This window comes from Meriones unguiculatus, chromosome 1, assembly GCF_030254825.1.
Source record: "Meriones unguiculatus strain TT.TT164.6M chromosome 1, Bangor_MerUng_6.1, whole genome shotgun sequence".
Taxonomy (NCBI): Eukaryota; Metazoa; Chordata; class Mammalia; order Rodentia; family Muridae; genus Meriones; species Meriones unguiculatus.
In genome coordinates this window covers 71,582,271-71,604,529 of record NC_083349.1, presented here as the reverse complement: position 1 = coordinate 71,604,529, position 22,259 = coordinate 71,582,271, and the positions used below count along the sequence as shown (strand labels likewise).

At 46.4% G+C, this 22,259-nt stretch overlaps 1 non-coding gene across 1 annotated transcript in view; it reads right to left on the bottom strand.

Moving 5' to 3' along the window:
• Window positions 1–1,026: 1,026 nt before the first annotated feature.
• The window catches only part of LOC110540886 (uncharacterized), a 40,909-nt gene continuing 19,676 nt past the window's right edge, over window positions 1,027–22,259 (bottom strand). Inside the window, exons 2-3 of the transcript XR_009594338.1 lie at window positions 9,851–9,990; window positions 1,027–1,317 (exon numbers count right to left, since the gene is read on the bottom strand). This is a non-coding gene — a transcript (uncharacterized LOC110540886). The remainder of the gene's footprint in view (window positions 1,318–9,850; window positions 9,991–22,259) is intronic.

Below are 22,259 nucleotides of genomic sequence, written 5' to 3'. Positions count from 1 at the left end.
CACGCCCTGTGGAAAATAGGGGAAGCCGGCAAAGCTCGGTTCTCACCGAGGACCTGAGCAAGCAGCTGCAGCAGCCACTGCCCTCTTGACTTCCCTGCTCTGCCCTGCTGTATCCTTCAGCTGGGGGCAAAATAAGCACTTTCCCTTCTGGTCCCTTTGTCAGGCATTTAACCACAGGACCTAGGAAAGAAACTAAGACAGGCCATGAAAAATACTTCTGCTAAGCACCTACTGCAAATAACTCCCATAACATAAAAAAGAATCCACGAAGACATTTATTGATAGAAATGACAAGTTACACAAAAGCAAAGCACAGAAACTTTGGCAAAATATATAAAATCCCTGAACAATGGTGATACTGTGAATGTTGCAACCCAGGGAACCAAAATCTGTTCTTATTGCCTCATCTACAATACCCGCGCTGTAAGAATGTGCCCTAAGAAAACAGAAAAGCACTTACTGTGCAGCAACAGGAAAGGAGTTGAAGAGTCAGTAAGAGCACAGGTGCCTGAATTATGTAAATAATGTGGAAAATATAAAAACAAAATCAGAAATGGGTGCATTAGGATGGGTGAACGTTAGGAGTCATTTTTTAATTTGCACAATTTCTTCACCATTTTCAGACAAAAGGAAAAAACTGGCTACCATTTCTAGAACTTGCTCACTTTTTCACAAATTTTCACAAATTTCACAGTCTTTCCTATTAGAAGTGTGTATATGTAAATTTTAAAGAACAAAGAACTCCCTCAGCTGTGTGGGCTAGCCAGCTAGCTGCTCATGAAGACACACTACCCAGTCTGTGGTGTCCTGGTGGCTACAGGAGCAGCGGCTAGCTTTGCTTACACAATTTGCACTAGGGAAAGTAAAATGACAAACATTCAGGGCATCACTCTGTCCTGGCTGGCCTGGAACTCACTCACAGTTGAGATTAAGGCCTCCCCATGACACCAGGTTGAAAATAACAAGCGTCTACGTCTTAAATCTTCCATGATATTATTCTCATTATTCTCAATCTCACACTGAGAATTAGTTTTGAAATTAAAAACCTTTTATTCATTGCTCATGTGTGGGGTAGGGGTGGATGCGGACAGCTTACTGGAGCTGCTTCTCTCCCTCCATCACGTAGGTTGCCCAGGGGCCGAAACTCAAGTCTTAGGTCTTGGGGACAAGTGCCTTCACTCGTTGAGCCACCTTCCCTATGCCGCCGACGTGCTGAGGATGCTCAGGTGAGGCCGCCAACGTTCTCTGTTAGGTTTACAGGGCATCAGCCACATAAGACCATCAGCCTATTCACTTCACAGGGTTAGAGGCAACAACCTTTAAAAAGAAAGGTACAGAAACAGAAACGTTTGTACTTTATGAAACGTCTAGTAAATCTGCTTTTTGAAAATACACTTTGGTAAATCAACAACGATCTTAATGTTGTCACACTGCACGGCACACCACATTCCCACATGAGATGCTGGTGCATGCCTGGACTCTCTCTACTTGGGAGGCAGTAACAGGAGGAGCCTTGGCTACATAGTGAGTGGGACCATCCTGGGCTAAATCTGTGTATCTTTTAAAGTAATGACTTTATTTGTGGGTGTAGGGAGGCACACGTGTTCACAGGTGCCCCCAAGGACAGGACTGGTGTTGGGTCCCTTGGAGTTGGGGTTGTAGGGGCCGCCTGATGTGGGTGGGTACCAGCATCTAAACTCTGAGGCCTGCAGGAAAGGCAGTGAGTCCTCTCAACCGCTGACCACTCGCCAGGGCTCAGTGAAAGCGACCTTGTCTACAGGAACCCAAAACACTCAACAAATGAATAACTATTCCCACAACAACAACAAAATGAAGGACTCATGAAATCTGCTGTTTTTAAAAGTGACCATATTCTCAATAACTACAGAAACCATGTCCCAGGGATCAGTGTTCCATGGGAGACACAGATGCACTAAAGAACAAGCAGGCGAAATTCTTAATTCAAGATACATTCTCTAGTTTATATTCTAAAAATCACATTTTTAGTAATTTGATGCTACGTGGATGACCACAGAAATAGCTGCTACAGGAACTCAGTTCTGTTCAAAGTGGGGTAAGAAATTAGTCACATCTTAACCTACTTACATTCAGTTAGTGCTGGAAGCAGAAGTTTGTGGACTTACAAATATTTATTAGAAAAACGCATTCATTTCAAGACCTAAGAACACGGGTACAGAAGACTACAGCCCACCAGCACTTCATAGAGCCAGAGGCACACGGGACTGCTCACTACTGAGCACTTCAAATATACAGAGATTTCAAAACAACAGAACCCCGCCCCCAAAGTCTAAACAAAGCAAACATGAGGCTTCTATGACACTAAGGGAACTTCAGCTCAGACTTCTGTTTTCTGTGATTAGAAACTGTTTAACTTTCTTCATAGGAAAAAGACTATGTGAAGATCAAATTCAGAAAGCACATTTATCTGAATCCAATCCAATCATCACTCAGTGACAGGAAGACATCTTTGGAAGAGCTGACGAGGTTCGTGGCCATTCCTGGGTCAGAATATGCACCAACCAGGACATGAGCCTCCCAGGCAAGTCTCAAAGGGACTTAATTGCATTATCTTCCCTCTTTGCCTCCCTCAGAGTGACATATTCACAGCTTAAGGCCTGGCCAGCAGACGCCTCAGACTTTGATGTTTTAAATTGCAGCTCATCTGGCCTAAGGGACGTGCAGTGCTCAAGGGGCTGTGCGACGCCGCTAATGGTCCATTTGTCTTCGGGGAGGGTGCGCTCTTGAGTGTAAAGGGCTCCTCTCTGATGCAGGTCAGCTCCAGCACGCTGGCACAGGAGAGAGCTCTCCAGCACCCAAAGAGAAAGTGCAAGGTGAGCCAGGCAGATTCCAACAACAGGACTCACCTCGGACCTCTCAGGATCCGAGCCCGAGAGGCCAGAGCCTGAGGAAAGACAGTGCTTCAGCAGGGAAGATTGTCCAGTGATTTAGACTTACACCTGTGTTTTCTTATTGGCACTTGAAGCGACCCAGGAGGTAGCTATTGCCCTTACTCTGCACACAGGATCATGTGACCGGCCCACTGTCATGCGACCAGGGAACAGCAGAGGCAAAGCCAGAGCATTCAGAGGCAGAGCTTGTAAGAGCGTGGCTTCCAGTTTTTGTTTTCATATTTTTTAAATTTATTTTTATCAATGTAAATAATTTTTAGAAAGTGAATCTTTTCTTTCCTGACCCCTACTTTGAGTTAAAATGCCTTTTACTTGAAAAACTGTTGGCTTTCCCATCCATTATCACTGTGTTCATTCTCTCTCCCTGTGCCTCCCTCCGCATTACCGGCGCCTGCTGGCAGCTGCCGGAGCTCATAAGTGCACGATATAACCCACAATGCACCTGAGCTGAAAGCAGCAGTTCCACTCCTCAGCCGGTCCTCAGAAAAACGGAAACAGAAATCTCCCTCTCCCATCAGAGAGGAGCATCACTCTCTAACTCTCTAAACGACACTTCATAATTCCTTCTCCATTACCTTTGCCGATGTCACCGACCCAGCCTCGGTGGAGAAGCCTTCTCCACAGTCAGCAGCTGGAGCGTTAGTGGTGACATGGGGAGCAGTGACCTCCACGTGCTCTTCAACACACGTGGAAATGCACTGTGCAAACAATCGAGCCATAAAGTATTTATGCGCTCAGCCATAAATTATTCATCCAGCAGCATATGTGTTTGTGAGATTGGAAAGTCAGCGTGGAGTAGGCAGCAAGTCAGGACCACATTTCATAGTAACTGGCGAGCCACGCCGCATTAGTGCCTCAGCCTTGGGCAGTTAACGGGTTTTAAACAGAAATCCCAGCTTTGCCATCATGAGCTATGGATGATAAAAAATATTTCCAGATTTGTGCACTTCATTCATTTACTGTTTGAAACGGTCAGAAATCTCAGCTCTTCTATCATGAGCCGTAGTTTTACAAATTTTCAGATGTTATAACATTTGAAAACCTATAACCACACAGCAAGGAAAAATCCCTTTGGCAATGAAAACTGTGCGTGGGGGCACTACAAGATAGCCTGTGTGTCTAAGTGTTCCCTCGGGGGTACTCCCAAAGACAAATCATTAAATAACTCACACTTACAGTGCCCGAGCTCACACTTGGCGGAGCTCGAGTCCCTCGGGGCTGCCACACACACCACGCCCCACCTTGTTGCATCAAGGAAGGGAGGAGATTTGGAAGGGTTAATCTCCTCACCACTTGGGGATTTTAACTCTTTTCTACACCTCACAACTGGGGACGACTGAGACAGGAAGGGGGTGGAGCAGCGGGATCAACCCAGGGTGTGCCAGCATTTGAGTGGTGCTCAGCTTTGCAGAAGACAGTCTTGCACACTCGCCCTTCCACACTCTCCAGTGAGGCACTTCTGACTCACACAGCCAGGAACCCTGCGCACTCAATACTTATCTGCCCCGGGAGAGGCTGCATATTCATGGGGTAAATGGAAAAAAAAAATCCTTTGTAGGGTCTTTTTTTTTTTTTCATCATTTTCCAAGTTGTTTAGAATCAGGAAACATAAGAACAAGCCCTGGGACATAACCACAGACACTGAAGAAATCCAAACAATAATTAGGTCTTACTTCCAAAGTCTATATGCCACAAAATTTCTAAATGAAATGGACAATTTTCTTGACATGCCAAAGCTACCTCAAGACCAGGTAAACCAATTAAATAGTCCTATATCCCCTAAGGAAATAGAAGCTGTCATCAAAAGTCTACCATGCAAAAAAAAGCCCAGTGCCAGATGCTTTCAGCCCAGAATTCTACCAGACCTTCAAAGAAGAGCTAACACCAATACTCTTCAAACTATTCCACAAAATAGAAACAGAAGGAACACTATCAAACTCATTCTATGAAGCCAGAGTCATCTTGGTACCTAAACCTCACAAAGACCCAACAAAGAAAGAGAATTTCAGGCCAATCTTCCTCTTGAACATCGATGCAAAAATACTCAACGAAATACTTGCAAACCAAATCCAAGAACACATCAAAGCCTACGACCAAGTAGGCTTCATCCCAGGTATGCAGGGGTGGTTCAATATACAGAAATCCATCAATGTGATCCACCACTTAAACAAACTGAAGGAGAAAAACCACATGATCATCTCCTTAGATGCTGTAAAGGCATTTGACAAAATCCAACATCCATTCATGTTTAAAGTATTGGAGAGATCAGGGATACAAGGCACATACCTGAACATAGTAAAGGTGATACACATCAAGCCTAAAGCCAATATCAAACTCAATGTAGAGAAACTTAAATCATTCCCACTGAAATCAGGGACAAGGCAAGGCTGCACACTCTCTCCATATCTTTTCAACATATTACTTGAAGTCCTTGCTAGAGCAATAAGACAATTGAAGGAGATCAAGGGGATACAAATTGGAAAAGAAGAAGTCAAAGTATCACTATTTGCAGATGATATGATAGTATACCTGAGTGACCCCAAAAATTCTACCAGGGAACTCCTACAGCTGATTAACACCTTCAGCAAAGTGGCCGGATACAAAATTAACTAAAAAAAATCAGTAGCCATCCTGTATACAAAAGACAAAAGGGCCAAGAAAGAAATTAAGGAAACAACACCCTTCACAATAGCCACAAAGGATATAAAGTACCTTGGTGTGAACCTAACCAAGCAAATCAAAGACTTGTATGAAAAAATTTCAAGTCTCTGAAGAAAGAATTAGAAGAAGATATCAGAAGATGGAAAGTTCTCCCATGCTCATGGCTTGGCAGGATTAATACAGTAAAAATGGCCATCTTACCAAAAGCAATCTACAGATTCAATACAATTCCCATCAAATTACCAACACAATTCTTTACAGACCTTGAAAGAAAAATTCTCACCTTCATATGGAACAAGAAACCCGGAATTGCTAAAACAATTCTCTACAGTAAAAGATCTTCAGGAGGTATCTCCATCCCTGATCTCAAGCTGTGCTATAGAGCAACAATACTAAAAACTGCATGGTACTGGCATAGAAACTGACTGGTGGATCAATGGAATCGAATAGAAGACCCGGACATAAATCCACACACTTATGGACACCTGATTTTTGACAAAGATGCCAAAACCATTCAATGGAAAAAAGACCGTATCTTCAACAAATGATGCTGGTCTAACTGGATGTCTGCATGTAGAAAAATACAAATAGATCCATACTTATCACCCTGCACAAAACTAAAGTCCAAGTAGATCAAAGACCTCAACATAAAACCAGACACACTAAACCGCTTAGAAGAAAAAGTGGGGAAGAGCCTTGAACTCATTGGCACAGGAGATAACTTCCTGAACAGAATACCAACAGCACAGGCTCTAAGAGCAACAATCAATAAATGGGATCTCATGAAACTGAAAAGCTTCTGTAAAGCAAAGGACACTGTCGTCGGAACAAAACGACAGCCTACAGATTGGGGAAGGATCTTCACCAACCCTATATCTGACAGAGGACTAATTTCCAGTATATATATAAAGAACTAAAGAAGTTAAACAGCAAAAACTCAAGTAATCCAATTAAAAAATGGAGTACAGAGCTAAACAGAGAATTCTCAACAGAGGAATATCAAATGGCAGAGAAACACTTAAAGAAATGCTCAACCTCATTAGCCATCAGGGAAATGCAAATCAAAACGACCCTGAGATTTTTACCTTACACCCATCAGAATGGCCAAGATGAAAAACTCAAGAGACAATACATGCTGGAGAGGTTGTGGAGAAAGGAGAACCCTCCTCCATTGCTGGTGGGAATGTAAACTTGTACATCCCTCTTTTCTCCTTCTTCTGATGTCCTTCCTCTTTGCCTTTCTGGATAGGGATTGAGCATTTTAGCAAGAGTCCTCCCTCTTGATTAGTTTCTTTAGATGTACAAATTTTAGTAGGTTTATCCTATATTATATGTCTATATGAGTGAGTATATACTGTGTGCGTCTATCTGCTTCTGGGACAGCTCACTCAGGATGATCCTTTCCAGGTCCCACCATTTACCTGCAAATTTCATGATTTCCTTGTTTTTTATTGCTGAATAATATTCCATTGTGTAGATATACCACAATTTGTGCATCCATTCCTCCACTGAGGGGCATCTGGGCTGTTTCCAGCTTCTGGCTATTACAAATAAAGCTGCTACAAACATGGTTGAGCAAATGTCCTTATTGTGTACTTGAGACTCTTTTGGGTATATGCCTAGGAGAGGTTTAGCTGGATCTTGAGGAAGTGCTATTCCTAGTTGTCTGAGAAAGCGCCAGATTGATTTCCAGAGTTGACATTCCCACCAGCAGTGGAGGAGGGTTCCCCTTTCTCCACAACCTCTCCAGCACGTGTTGTCACTTGAGTTTTTCATCTTGGCCATTCTGATGGGTGTAAGGTGAAATCTCAGGGTCGTTTTGATTTGTATTTTCCTGATGGCTAATGACGTTGAGAATTTCTTTAAGTGTTTCTCTGCCATTCTATATTCCTCTACAGAGAGTTCTCTGTTTAGCTCTGTTCCCCATTTTTTAACTGGATTACTTGGTTTGCTGCTTTTCAGCTTCTTTAGTTCTTTATATATACTGGATATCAGCCCTCTGTCAGAAAAGGGGTTGGTGAAGATTCTTTCCCAGTCTGTAGGCAGTCGTTTTGGTTTGATGATGGTGTCCTTTGCTTTACAGGAGCTTTTCAGTTTCATGAGGTCCCATTTATTGCTCAACCTTGTTTGTAGCAGCTTTATGTGTAATAGCCAGAAGCAGACAGCCCAGATGCCCCTCAACTGAAGAATGGATGCAGAAATTGTGGTACATCTACACAATGGAATATTACTCAGCAATGAAAAATAAGGAAATCATGAAATTTGCAGGTAAATGGTGGGACCTGGAAAGGATCATCCTGAGTGAGCTGTCCCAGAAGCAGACAGACACACACAGTATATACTCACTCATATAGATATATAATATAGGATAAACCTACTAAAATCTGTACATCTAAAGAAACTAATTAAGAGAGAGGACCCTGACTAAAATGCTCAATCCCCATCCCAAAAGGCAAAGAGGAAGGACATCAGAAGAAGAAGAAAACAGGAAACAAGCTAGAAACCCACCACGGAGGGCCTCTGAAAGGCTCTGCCCTGCAGACTATAAAAGCAGATGCTGAGACTTATGGCCAACTGCTGGGCAATGTGCATGGAATCTTATATAAGAAGTGGGAAATAGTAAGATCTGGAGAGGACAGGAACCCCACAAGGAGAGCAACAGAACCAGAAATTTGAACACAGGGGTCTTCCCAGAGACTCATACTCCAACCAAGTACCATGCATGGAGATAACCTAGAACCCCTGCACAGATGTAGCCCATGGCAGTTTAGTGTCCAAGTGGGTTACATAGTAATGGGAAGAGGGACTGCCTCTGACATGAACTGATTGGCCTGCTCTTTGACCACCTCCCCCTGAGGGGGGAGCAGCCTTACCAGGCCACAGAAGATGACAATGCAGCCACTTCTGATGGGATCTGATAGACTAAGGTCAGAAGGAAGAAGAGGAGGACCTCCCCTATCAGTGGACTTGGGGAGGGGCATTCGTGAAGAAGGGGGTGGGAGGGTGGGATCAGGAGGGGAGGAGGGAGGGCTTATGGGGGGATACAAAGTGAATAAAGTGTAATTAATAAAATAAAATAATTAAAAAAATAACAAGCCCTGTTTTTTTTAATTGCACCTTTGTTGGCAGGATTTACTATGAACCAAATAAGAACGCCAAAGAAGAGATGCCGTGCAGGTGAGGGAAGGATAGGCTTGAGAAATGCCATGGGGAAGGGGTTCTCTTCACAATGGCTGTGAAATGAAGGGCTGGGTCAATCTCAGGAGCCCAAAGTCTAACAGCTTTGCACACTTTTAAACCTAGGTAAACAAGTATTTTGGTTTTTAATTCCCTTCAGATATGGATCACATACTCAAGTTGACAGCCTGAACTGAAAATGTGACCAGGCGTCCAACTACACTTTCCTCCCTCTTTTCACAGCAAAAACTTGCAGCCCACAAGGAAAGTACGGGGTAGAAGCCAGTCTGCTTTCATTGCCTTTAATCCAAAACTAACAACGCTTTGTTTAAAAGATCAGTGTTAACCAGGCCACGGTTGCTCACACCTTTAATCCCAGTAATCCCAGGGGCAGACGCAGGTCGGTCTCTGAGTTCGAGGCCAGCCTTGTCTACAGAAGGAGCTCCAGGACAGCCAGGGCTACACAGAGAAACCCTGTCTCAAAAAACAAAACAAATCAATATTTACTCAAAAATGAAATGCATTAAGTATGAATCAACATGGAAGAAAAAGTATCTATAAGATAAAAACAAAAACTTCTTAAATGAATATTTATTTTTCTTGTGATATGTGTGGGTTCTTTCTTTGCTCATATGTCTCACTACCATGTGTGGTACCTGTTTCCAAGGAGGTCAAAGGGCATCAGAGGGCATCAGATCCCCTGAGATAGGAGTTACTGAGGGTTTTTGAATCAAACCCAGGTCCTCTGGAGGAGCCGCCTGTTCTTCACTGCTGAGCCATCTTTCCAGCCCCAACTCTAAAATACTGAAAATCCATGTCCTCTTGCTGCTTCTCTAGAGAGACCTAAAGTACTTTACTCCCAACTTTATAGGACTGTAAAACAGATAAAAACCAGCCTAGTTATGCATTTCCAAACCTCTATGGGTTACTTACACTTACTTCACAAAATCAAACCATAACTTTTCTTGCATTAAAAAAATTTCAAAACCATAAGGACCCATCCTAAGCATGCAGAATCAGCATAAAATAAAATAAAATAAAGCCGCATGCCACATGGCTTCTGTCCTGTCTCTCCATCTTACCTCACATGAAACATGGTGGCTGGAATTTCAGGGGGAGATTCTGAGTGCCACCACTAGCCCACCCAGTCTGGGCTGGACTGCTTTGTCGCTCTTCATCAGCGCTGAGAGGCTCTGTCCATCCTTCTTCAGGGCAGAGTAACCTGGGCGATGAGGAGAGAGCACAGTGAGGCAACGAGAACATTTCAAGCCTCGTGGAATGAGGGTGGTGAGCGGCTCTGTGCCCTGGACACACTCCTGAAATTCAACTCGTCTTTCTGCACGGTCTCCCACGGCATCCGGAGGAAGTCCCTATGTATCTCTGACACTGACTCGGGCAGGGAGCATTATCTGTTTCCTTTTTTTTTTTTTTTTTCATTTTTAACTTATTTTTTTAATTTTTCTTATTAGTTACATTTTGTTAACTCTGTATCCCAGCTGTATTCCGCTTCCTCATTCCCTCCCAGTCCCACCCTCCCTCCCTCATCTCCACCATGCCCCTTTCCAAGTCCACTGATAGGGGAGGACCTCCTCCCCTTTCATCTGACCCTGTTTTGTCAGGTATCTTCAGGACTGGCTGCAATATCCTCCTCTGTGGCCTAACAGGACTGCTCCTCCCTTGGGAGGTGGGGAGGTAAAGAGCCAGCCACTGAGTTCCTGTCAGAAATACTGTTCCCGGCGATGACCTCGGGAGCCCCCTTTCACTAGTGCCCAGCTCAGAGGCAGCTTCTGCCCGAAAATGTCGTCCACAGTAAACGAGCCCCGTGGACAGTCAGCGCACTGAAGCCGTTCATGCCCATGTACGTTTACACAGACACATTCATTAACTTAGTTTAACAAATGACTCAAACGTTTTATGCTGATTTTGTGAAAATTGTCAAAGTTTTACATTTGAGAGAAATCTTGAAACATTGCCATAGATGTATTTCAGTGTTCTTGGGAGAAAAACCTATTTCTAAATACAAATGAGACCCAGAGTCTAAAGGAACTGTCAGTAACAGATCCAAAGTATCCTGGAGTGGCGAGGGCAGCAGTGTGCGGCAGGGCTGTGCATACGGGCGTGGATAGTGATGCGTGCCCCCTGCCAGTCACAGAGATGCTGGCATCGGGCAGAGAGGCCTTTCAGAGGGTGTCCCGGGTCAGAAACAGCCCTCACAAATTCCATCATCACTCTGACACATGAGGACACCACGAGAAGGCAGGCTCTCCCCGGCACAAGAGTGTGCCCCAGCCTCATCCTGGGCAGAGCCACAGGACCGTGAGAACTAGTTCCTTAGGCTGTGGCATTCCACTCCAGCTGCCCTAATGCACCCAGACAAACAGCGAGGCTACTTACACTCACATTTGCACACGGTTGGAATTCTCCCTGTTGCTGTGCTGGGGAGACCCTGGGGCTGGACAGGCAGCACGCGTCGGGGCTCTGACCCACAGGTCTGCTGCAGCATGTCCTCTGACTGTAATTTTGGGGGCGGTGGCACCTCTGACTCTGTCACTGCCCTGACATCTATAGACAGGACTTGAAAAGCTGGTGAAGTGGGATGCACAGAGGCCAGGGTGTGCTAACATCCAGCGCAGAACGTGAGCCACTCTGTCGGGGTATCAAGGCTTTCCATCCACACTGCATCTGCTCCTCCCCTTTCGATACTTGCAATGTCCAGGCTAAAACACCACAAAAGAAAGCCCACTCGGTTCTAACTGGTGGCTAACCATCAATTTAATAGCTGAACTTATGGGGAGTACTTGCATTGTGCTCCCAGGAAACTTCCCCAGAATGCCTTCAATGTCTTCTTGTGTTATTTTATCTGCCAATGAACCAAGAAGAGATTTTATCTGCCAAAAACAAACCAAGGAAAGCTGACAACAGCCACAGAGGCAACAGTCCCTACAACTCTGAAAAGTCATCATCATCATCACCATCAAGAAAACACAAATTACAGGGATGGAGAGATGGCTCAGTGGTGACAACCACTGGCTATCCTTCGAGAGGGCCTCAGTGCAATTCCCCACACCTACATGACAGCTCTCGTGTCTTTCTGATTCTAGTCCTAGCAGATCTGCTGCCTCTTCTGGCCTCAGAGGGCACCAGGTACCTACAGAAATAAATAAATAGATAATCAGAGACCCGCCACCTGCCTTGCCACCGGCGCTGCTGGGGAAAGGTGCCCAGAAAGCCGCTCTCCACTGCATACAGTGGGCAGGCAGAGGACAGAGAGACCACACTGCACGGGGGAGGGGCACCCAGAAACCTGCCTGCTGCCACCCTTGCCACCACACCACGAATGCCAGAGGCGGTCAGGCAGAGGCCCACCAGCCACGTGGCCCATCTGCAGTGGGAACCCCTACAACATGCAAGGAGGTGGTAAACAGACAGGAGGAAAGCAAAGCAGAACAGTTTGAGCACGGTGAACAGAGATGGAGGTGGAGATAAGGAGAAGAGAAACAGCCTGTTGTGAGGAGATGTGAGGGAGAAGAGGAACAGCCTGTTGTGAGGAGATGTCAGGGAGCAGAGGAACAGCCTGTTACGAGAGGTGAGGGAGCAGAGGAACAGCCTGTTGTGAGGAGACGTGAGGGAGAGGGGACCAGCCTGTTGTGAGGAGCCAGCCTCACCATCTGAGGCCATGGTTAAGTCTCATCCTGTGCCGCCACTGAGGGCCATGTCTGGGTCGTAGCTATGCAGCAGCAGGGGTTGGTGTCCATGTCCGTGGCTCACATCACCACTTGAGACTAAGGGGACATCCCTGGTCTGGGCAGCCACCCAGGACCATGTAGATATCCAAGGACTGTGCAGAGCTGGCCCTGCCCTTCACTGGCTGAGGCAGCGTGGAGAACCGGCCCCATCTCTCACTGGAGCGCTTGGGAGAGTAGATCCTGCACCTCATTCAGGCAGCACAGTGAAGCTGGCCCTGGAGGCAGGGACATGGGTAAACCAGCCCCAAGGGCGTGATTGTGAAGAGCTGACCGGTCACTCATCTGCCTTGAGGTGGCGTGTGTAAGGAGGTGAGGCTCTCCCTGCCTTGCCCCGTGCTGCCTGTGGCAGTCGGCAGAGTTGGCCCTGCCCTCGACAGCTGCACACTTAGAGGGCAGGCCCTGCACCTCACCTGGGCAGGACAGTAGAGCTGCCCCTGGTAGAGGGGGTACAGGCAAGTCTGCCCGGCTGTAACACTTGGGAGAGTGGGCCCTGTGCCTTGACTGGGCAGCACAGAGGAGCTGGCTCTGGAGGCCTGGGTGTGGTGAGCTGGCCCTGACAGCATGAGAGCTGATATTGCCTCCTGCTGATGTTGATGATGGCATTAGGTGGCCCAGCCAGAGCAGTGCTGAAAGGCTCGCCCTGATGGTGCAGATAAGGGAGAGCTGGCAGGCTGACCAGCTCAGCTACTGGCCAGGCCCAGAGAAAGGGCTTTGAGTTGGCCTACCCCAAAACTAGACCATCTGTGAACTGTTGGAATGTATAGAAGGGCCAGTCCTGCTGACCCAAAGCTGCAGGATCTCCATGACACAGGGCAACAACAGGATAACTGGGAGGATTCTGGGTGAGGACCTAGTACTGATGGTGTGGTAGAAGCCAGAGGCCTCAAACTCTTTGCAACGAACATTTGTAAGTGAAGATGTGTGGACAGTGAGTGGGGTATACAAATCAATAAAAAGTTAAAACAAAACAAAAATAATATAAAAAAATCAAAAAAGTAAAATTTGAGTTTGCTATGTACCCAGCTGTATGTGTAGCCACATGAATGAGTAGTATGTGAGCCTCTGTCATAGCAAGACACCCTCCCTATCTGAGGCATGAGCCCACCATCCAGTTCGTGTGGTATAGTTATAATAAAAAATAAAAACAGATAAATAGGTAGATAAGTGAGAGATAATGATAGAGATTGATAGATGATACATAGAGATAGATAGATAGATAGATAGATAGATAGATAGAAGATAGGTAGATAGATAGATAGATAGATAGATAGACAGAAGATAGGTAGGTAGATAGAGAGAGATAGAGAGAGAGAGAGAGAGATAGGCAGAAGATAGGTAGATAAGTAGGTAGATAGATAACAGAAAGAAAGAAATGAAGGAAAGAAGGAAGGAAGGAAGATAGATAGATGATAGATAGATAGATGATAGATAGATAGATAGATAGATAGATAGATAGATAGATAGATGGATAGATAGATGATAGATAGATAGATAGATATACAGATAGATAGATAGATAGATAGATGATAGATAGATAGATAGATAGATAGATAGATAGATAGATATACAGATAGATAGATAGATAGATAGATAGATAGATAGATAGATAGATAGATAGATGGATAGATGGATAGATGGATAGATGGATAGATGGATAGATGATAGATAGATGATGGATAGATGATGGATAGATGATAGATAGATGATGGATGATAGATAGATAGATGATAGATAGAATAAAAATATCATGAACTGCAGTGTATTCCTGCAGGGAAAATGCTGCCTTGATGAAAAGAATAAAATACATATTAATGGGATGAAAAGCAAAAAAAAAATGATATTTTTAATAGAAACCTTATTTCTCTTATTTCAATGCCCATGCTAGCCTAATTATACCCCACTTAAAATAATGCATCATATATATATCGGGGATTATAATGGCGCATTTAGAAAATCTAAGAAAGACTTGAAATGAGCTACAGACATGGCCTCCAGCCATCAATGCCGAGCCATCGAGGGCAGGCGGAGGAACGGCCGCACCACTGCGCTTCGGTTCTCTCGGCTCTCTCGGCTCCCTGCCTGAGTGTCTGGTACAGGAGAGAGGACAGTGGCACAGCTGCACCTCAGGCTTCACTTGAGAGACTCTAAAACTGCTCTATGCTATGGAATACATTTCATGTGTGCACATTCAACTCTGTCTCCAAGCAGGGCTACTGATCTGCCTCCTCAACCCTCCTCTGCTCTGGTGACTTCTCTCTGCTTCTAAACGATCACTCGCAGTCAGCTCAAAAGCAAACCAATGCAGAAAAGGGACGCACAAAGCAAGGCCTTTGGCGTGCTTACTGGGCATTTGTAAAGGTGGCTTTAGAAGGTTTGGGCAGTCGTCTGCACAAAGCCTGCCGCTCGTCAGTCACATCAGCTCGGCTGGGTGCATCCCACAGAAGGGTGCAGCGTTAGGACGGCTCTGTGTCCGCAGAACTGACAACTACAACACGCACGCTCAGTGTCTGGGTTTCCGTATTTGTAGATGAGGCTTTACATCTACTTCAAGAAACCATGCCTTGGAAATGTTCTATAACTCATTTAGATCAGTCAATGCTTTTATTATTTTATAGAAAAATTAAACTGTTTAGGCAAATGTATATTTGATTTTAATTGAAAAATATTAAACAAAAATTATTGTGCTTGCAATTGTTCCAAAACCATGACAAAGTTTAAAGGACATGGGGAATGCCATGTCCACCCAGCAGGACAGTCGCAGCCTGCTGTGGCCTTGTAAGCGAAACACAAGCAAGGCTCAGACGCTGAAGACCAACAACCTCAACAGGCTTTCTGCAGCAGCCTCCAGTGCTGCAGACCCTGGATAGCTGCCCGCCTGCATCCCGGCGCAGAAACGTGCCTCAAAGGCAGCCGAGGACTTTCCTGTCAACGTTCTACTCTACTGTGATAGTAAGAAAGAAGTGCAGGTGATGCCAGAGTTGTGCTAATCTGAGCTTGCCAAATATGGTTGCCCATGCTACCACCAGGCTGGCCTTGCTGAACAGAACACCACAGTTGGTGAAACCATTCCACTGCATCAGCTAGTCAGTTCCAAACTAGACTAAACAGCGTTCATTCCTGCCAGGCCCAGCTCTTCCCCAACATCCCTTTCCTGTGAATGTGCTGGCCTCTGTCCTGCCTCGGTAGCTTCCTCTCCTGGATGTACACAGACACCACACACACAGACACACACGCACACACACCGAGACACACACACGCGCACAAACACAGAGACATACAGGCAGACACACACACACACAATACATGCTCCTTGTCACTGTACTTCATAGCCTGGGCATCTGTGCTACCTGCTGTGGTTCTGCCATTATCCACAGTGTTTGGAGCTATTAGCTCACCAACAGAATCTTGGGCTTTGAAGACAAAGACAGTTTTTCTTCTGAGATAATACACCATAAAGTCAGCACTCAAGACGTTCTCACTGAAATTTAATTTGCTCAGCATAATAGAATCTCCAGTTGAAGGGCATTTAAAAGTCACTAGGCCGATCATTTACCCAGTGTTAGGACGGCCAGACAGGAAGCTCACAGAGCAGGTTATTTTATAATGAAGCTGGGCTGTGGCACAGTGCATGTAATGACTCGTGCTGCCTGTGTCTGAAGCCCAGGTTTGTCCCGTCAGATCGCTGCTCCACAACTTAACAATGCTGCCACCATAAAAATGTGAAAAAGGCAGAAAAAGTTTTCCACATCAAGGATATCCCATGATGAGCCCAAAGAAGAGAGGGGTATCACAAGTGCCAGGGGAACATTTCATTCCTTGTTCAGTGAGATAATAAGCCATCGGTGTAAAATCATTCGTCTGAACTGTATTTTCAAAAGCCATTCTCTGGGCTAGAGTTGTAGGTCTGTGGTAAAGCATTTGCCTAACATGAAAAAAGATCATGATTTCAATCCCCAGCAATACACACACACACACACACCTGCATCCCCATAAAATTAGCATACATATGAACAAGCTATGCAGTCACTACTTGCATACGGCACAGCAGCTGTTACCTGAGTTGCAGAGCTGAAGGCAGAAGATGGAGCGAAGCGCAGTGCTCTGCCACAAAAGCCATTACTGGACAGGCCTGCTACCCCTGCAGCTTCTGAGCCGCCCACAGCTCCCTCAAACACTGTTTCCGGCCACAACATAGCATGTGCCAAGGGCTACAATCTCCGAGAGAAGGAGAAGAGGCAAACACCTTAAAAATGTGCTTCTGCTGGAACGGCAGAAGATGAAGATCAGGATTTCAGTGAGCAAGTCAGCGGCTGGGCAGTCAGGGACACCCAGACACGAGGCAATCACACAGGGAGATGTGGTAGGGTGCCTTGGACCTGGCTGAGTTCTAGGCTGTGCATACAGATGGCGAACCTGCATAACATTGAAACATAATAACTGTCAAAAGTCCTTACACAGATCTAAATTTTAACCAGGAAGAGGAATTGTTGAACACCTTTGATACTCAACATAGACTCTAAAAAGGCTATGAGCCACTTAGTGAGGTCTGAAAAAGTCTAGACTCATCCTATCAAGAATCTAAAGAAAAAGCAATTAGTATAAACACATTTAACAAGATTGAACAATAAAAGATGAATATATAAAATATATGAATGATGAATATATAAAAACCCATTTCCATATAGGAACAATGAACAGTCAGAAGTTAGTGTTCACAAGAGCATCAAAACACAAAACAGCAATTCCATGGAGGTAAGACACAGAAGAATGCCTGGAAAACTATGATGCATGGCTGTCAAAACTGCACACCTAAACGCAGAGCTGGTCACGCCTGCCAAAACTGTACACCTAAACAGAGCTGATCTTGTTTCACGGTTTGAGAGACTTGATAGTGTCAGTTCTCTACAAACTGATAAATAGACTCAACTAAGTGTAGAAATCTCAGCAAGCATCCACACACATCTGGCCTGTGGCTGAGGGTTTGGGGGTAGGTGAAACGGGGGCGGGGGGTAAAAATATAGAGAGAGGGGGAAGGAGACACACACAGTGAAACCTACTCAAAAACTCATGCAGAAATGCAAAGAAAAATAACGAAAAATAAGTCAGAATACTAACACCCTCTTTTCAGTACTTATTATAAAGATCTAATCATCAAGACAGAACAACTAGCAGAGAAACAGGCAAAGATAAAAGGACTGCAATAAAGAATCTAGACTACAGCACGCAGATACGGCAGCTGCCTTTTGATAGAGGCTCAAAGAATGTAGAGAAGGAATTGCCTTTCAAAACTGATGCTGAAATAACTGAACAACCAGCGTGCACATGCACATGTGTGTCACACCCAGACACACACCCCAACACACACGCACACATACACCTCCGGGAGCCAGACTTGAGATTATATACAAAAATTAACTCCCAGTGCAGCCGGCTGAGGGGGCGGGGCACACTGGCTGCCCTTGCTCTTGGTTGGTGGGGAAATGTTACTTGCTGTTTTCTTCCAACTGTATAAAGTTTGCTATCATGTCAAGGTAAAAGAATCACGAGGGAATATTCTGAACAACATCACAGCGATTAAGTCTGAAATTGCAGATGCACTGGACGAGCCCACGGGGACAGACAGCAAGATGACGCAGAGAACAGCGCATCAGAAATTCCAAATCTGAAACTTTCCTTCGGAAAGCACATCGCAGACGTCACCAGTAGGCGCTACCAAATGTTAGAAGTCATTTCAACTGGAAACAAAGTCTTCCAGAAAATAGAAATGCTACTGAGAGACAAGAAGTACGGGCCAAGGGCACAGCCCAGAGGCAAAGCCACAGAGAGCCCAGCTGGTGCTGCAGTGCCACAGAGAAGCAGCAGACCTGAACCAGCACTGTCTCCCTCACCTTGCCTAACTCCTGGCCCAGTCAGAAGCCTGAGAGGGTAAAGTTGGGGGCAGGGGATGGAGGGCTCACAGGGATGGAGGGCTCACGGGGACAAGGGTCAGTGGGGCTCCAGAAACCTGTTTCTCTACCTGGTGTTCACTTGGTGGCTGTGAACTGAACTGTGAGTTTCTCCGCTGCTCACTCTATAAAACTCTAATAGTCAAGCTTAAACCCAGGTAAGTGCCGACACAGGAGGTTGCTAGCCCCTCGCCTTACTGAGTTGCTGACATGCCGCTGTGTCACTGCGCCTGCATCTACACATCAGTACACTCAGTACACTGTACAATCAGTACACTGTAAATTGTTTCTTCTGTACATGCATTGCATTATGCTGGCTTTAAATGTCTGTGTAGGCAGACAGGCCAGGGTTTCTGATTGCAGCTCAAGATACAACCAAAGGCCTAAGGAGCCCTGCCGCAGAGGGCCGGAGACGACCTCCCCCGAGGCCGTCGGCCCCTGAGGCAGGGCCAGAGCGCAAACCCTTCCTGTGTCCTTGGTGCTCACTGTAGCACCAGGTAGCAAATACTTGATGATTACGGAAGGAAATGGAAAAACCCTGCCAATCTGCGAAGCACGTCTGGAGCTGTCCCCCTCTCGGATCTGACAGGGCTCAGGACACGGCGCGGCGGACGCTTCTCTCTGGGGTTGCGTGAAAGCCACTCTGTCTCACAAGGACACAGGGCTTTCCTCCACTCTTTAGAAATCTGTAAGTGCATGTGTGTGCACATGTGAGTACATGTGTGAGTCTGTGTGTGTGTGTGTTAGAGAGAGTGTAAGCGCATATGTGAGCATATGCGTGTATGAGAGAGAATGAGTATGTATAAGTGGGTGTGTTCTCAAATGTGTCCACGTGCCTGGAGGGTATGTGTGTGTCCACCCATGCACACATGGCGGGGACATACGTGTGGACGCCAGAAGACAACCTCAAGTCCTCGCCTGCCACCATGCTGGCTACCGCATAAGCAAACCAGCTGGCGCGCGACTTGTGGAGACTGTCGGCTGGGTGAGGAGGCCGCAGGGTCCTGGCTGTGGAGACGGCCCTGTCGGCTGGGTGAGGAGGCCGCAGGGTCCTGGCTGTGGAGACGGCCCTGTCGGCTGGGTTAGGAGGCCGCAGGGTCCTGGCTGTGGAGACGGCCCTGTCGGCTGGGTGAGGAGGCCGCAGGGTCCTGGCTGTGGAGACGGCCCTGTCGGCTGGGTTAGGAGACCACGGGGTCCTGCCTGTGGAGACGGCCCTGTCGGCTAGGTTAGGAGGCCGCAGGGTCCTGGGGATCAGACCTTGGTGCCCACACAAGGGCAGCCATCCCTCACCCACCGAGCTGGCTCTTTAATCCGAGCTTTCTTCAGCACAAACCAAAGGACAGATTAGCAAATGCCCAGCAGAGTTTTGGACAAATGCCAAAATGCTGAAGGCTAGGAAGAAAGGTGTTCAGCTCGGTGCTCCACGAGTCACCCCCACGCAAGGGACAGCAGCATCCCTAGCCTCTTTCATAACCCAAGCCTAGGTCACAACGGACAACCTCCTACCCAGCCACCCACCTCACCAGCAATCAGGCTGCAGCACTTTAACTTCCCGGCCTCAATTCTAGTTAAAAACGGTCTGGCACGACCACGAGGACCTGGCCCAACTCCTATCAGCTCTGCCTCTACAGCGTCGTGACCACCATGGTCTGTGAGGTTCCCTGTCACCTTTTAGTAACAAGATAACACTAAATCCTTAGTATTTTGGAGATGACAAACAATGGGGTTAAGAAATGCTCACAGCCCAGCTTAGGACAGGGCAGGCAGAAATCAAAACTTCCAACTGTGCTCCCTCGCCACAGTGCCCCCTCCCCCACAGCTCCTGAAGCCCCCTCCCCCACGCTTGGCACATGGGGTTGAGGACGTGGGAGGCTGAGCTATATCTGTGTTTAGTGACATCCATGTGTCACTAACTGTCGCCAGCACCTGGGCGCACACTGCCTGTCTACATTGCTTCTTGCCTTGTGCCTTGCTGGCTGAAACTTATAGCTGAGCTCCGGCTAAATAAGGGTCACCTAGTATTCACCAACTCCAATAATAAGTTCAAGAATAATTCAACATCTAAAGTGTGGAAATACGTCAGTGGCTTTAATTTTCATTATATCACTTGATTAACTGAGCGAGCACAGTGGCACAGATGCTAGCAGGGCTGGAGAAGCTGCTGGCAGGGTTCAGCATGTGTCATGAGGGCAACCAGCACAGCAGCACAGGGAGGCAGCTGCTCACTGGCAGATGCATGGGAAAGTGGGAATGCCCACAGTGACTCACCACGGGTGACACAACAATGCAGGTGAGCTCACTGCGACACTGCGTTAGAAACAGCCCCTGTGAAGCAGAGTTGCTAGGAGACCAGCTCATTTAGCTACACTTTCCTAAAGTGGTGAAGAGAAGAGCAGACAAATTAGGGTGGGCCCTGGGGAGTTCCCCTCTACTTCAGAGAATTAGTGCTCCCGCCAGGTCTATTCACTCCAGAACACAGGCACATGCAGGCTTCTCCAGTGTTAACCTGGGCACCTTCATCTCTACAGCTGGGAAGTCACTTTAAAAAGTGCAGAGGCATGACATAGGTCAAATCCAACACGATAGTAACTGTCTTGTTACTCATACATGGGGGAAACACCCTCCATCCCAGCAATAAATACAAATAATTCTGAACATCACAAGAACAAGGCATGCGGAAAAGCACATAGATCATCTTTATTAAACTCACAGCAAATAAGCTTTGATGTGATGAGCAACTGCCAATTTGCTCAAGCAACAGAGACCTGAAAATGTCAAGCACCATACTTGTTTTTAATTCTGCTGTGACTTTTCTTTGGGGGCAGGGTCTAACTGTGTAGCCAGGCTGATCTAGAACTTGCAACCCTACTGGATCCGTCTCCCAGCTGTGAGGATCACCAATGGAGACACCACGTGCTGCTTAAGTTCTGCACTTTGCATCACAGAAAGGTCTTTGAAGAGGAAAACGGCATGGAGGCCCCTTCCCATTGGCTTTCCCTCTGTTCGCTTCCCAGTAGGAGCCAGCGTGTGGGTAGCGTCCTCAGGTCTCTGAGGCGCTGCAGCTCTAGGACAGGAATGAGCGAAGCCACCATGAGCAGCGCAGGGCTGCTCAGCATGCAGTCTACAAAGGCATTCCATCCGTACTCCCCACCTGAAAGAAAGTGAAGCCAAAACAACACCCTGAAATTGCTCGTGGGTTTGCTTCTGTTGTGTGGAAAGCACTCACAACCACCCCATACCAGCCAACAAGAGAAAGAAAAACAAAACCATTAAAATGGTTTTATGGTCTATTATTACAAATTTCCAAAATGACTCTTACATTAGGCACTCTGGTTTTTTAGGAAACTGCAAACACATTCTGTTCTCTGCACCGGGAGTTCCAGATACACACATTCAATTAACCATAGATTTGAAATACTCTAAAAATAAAAGGATCGTGCTGGTTATGTGCAGATTTGCCATCACCCGTAAATAACTGGTATAACAAGCGCTTACACAGCGTTTCCTTTGTAGGAGGTGCCGCGTGGTGTGAGCCTTGAGACACTGCGGTGTGAAAGGAAGGCCTGAATCGCTTACACACGTCACACCATGTCTGAGCAGGGCGAGCGTGAGGACGTGTGGACTTTGGAAACGACACTCTGCAAAACGGGAGCATTTTGTGCCCTCGAGTGGAAAGAACGGAATGACAAACCACATCAGGGTGTCCCAGAACCGACAATTTCACCAGGGACGCAAGGGAAGTGACCTGCTTCTAGTCCAGGAGGTGCTAACGCCGTCTTAGGAACTGGTCGCTCACTAAC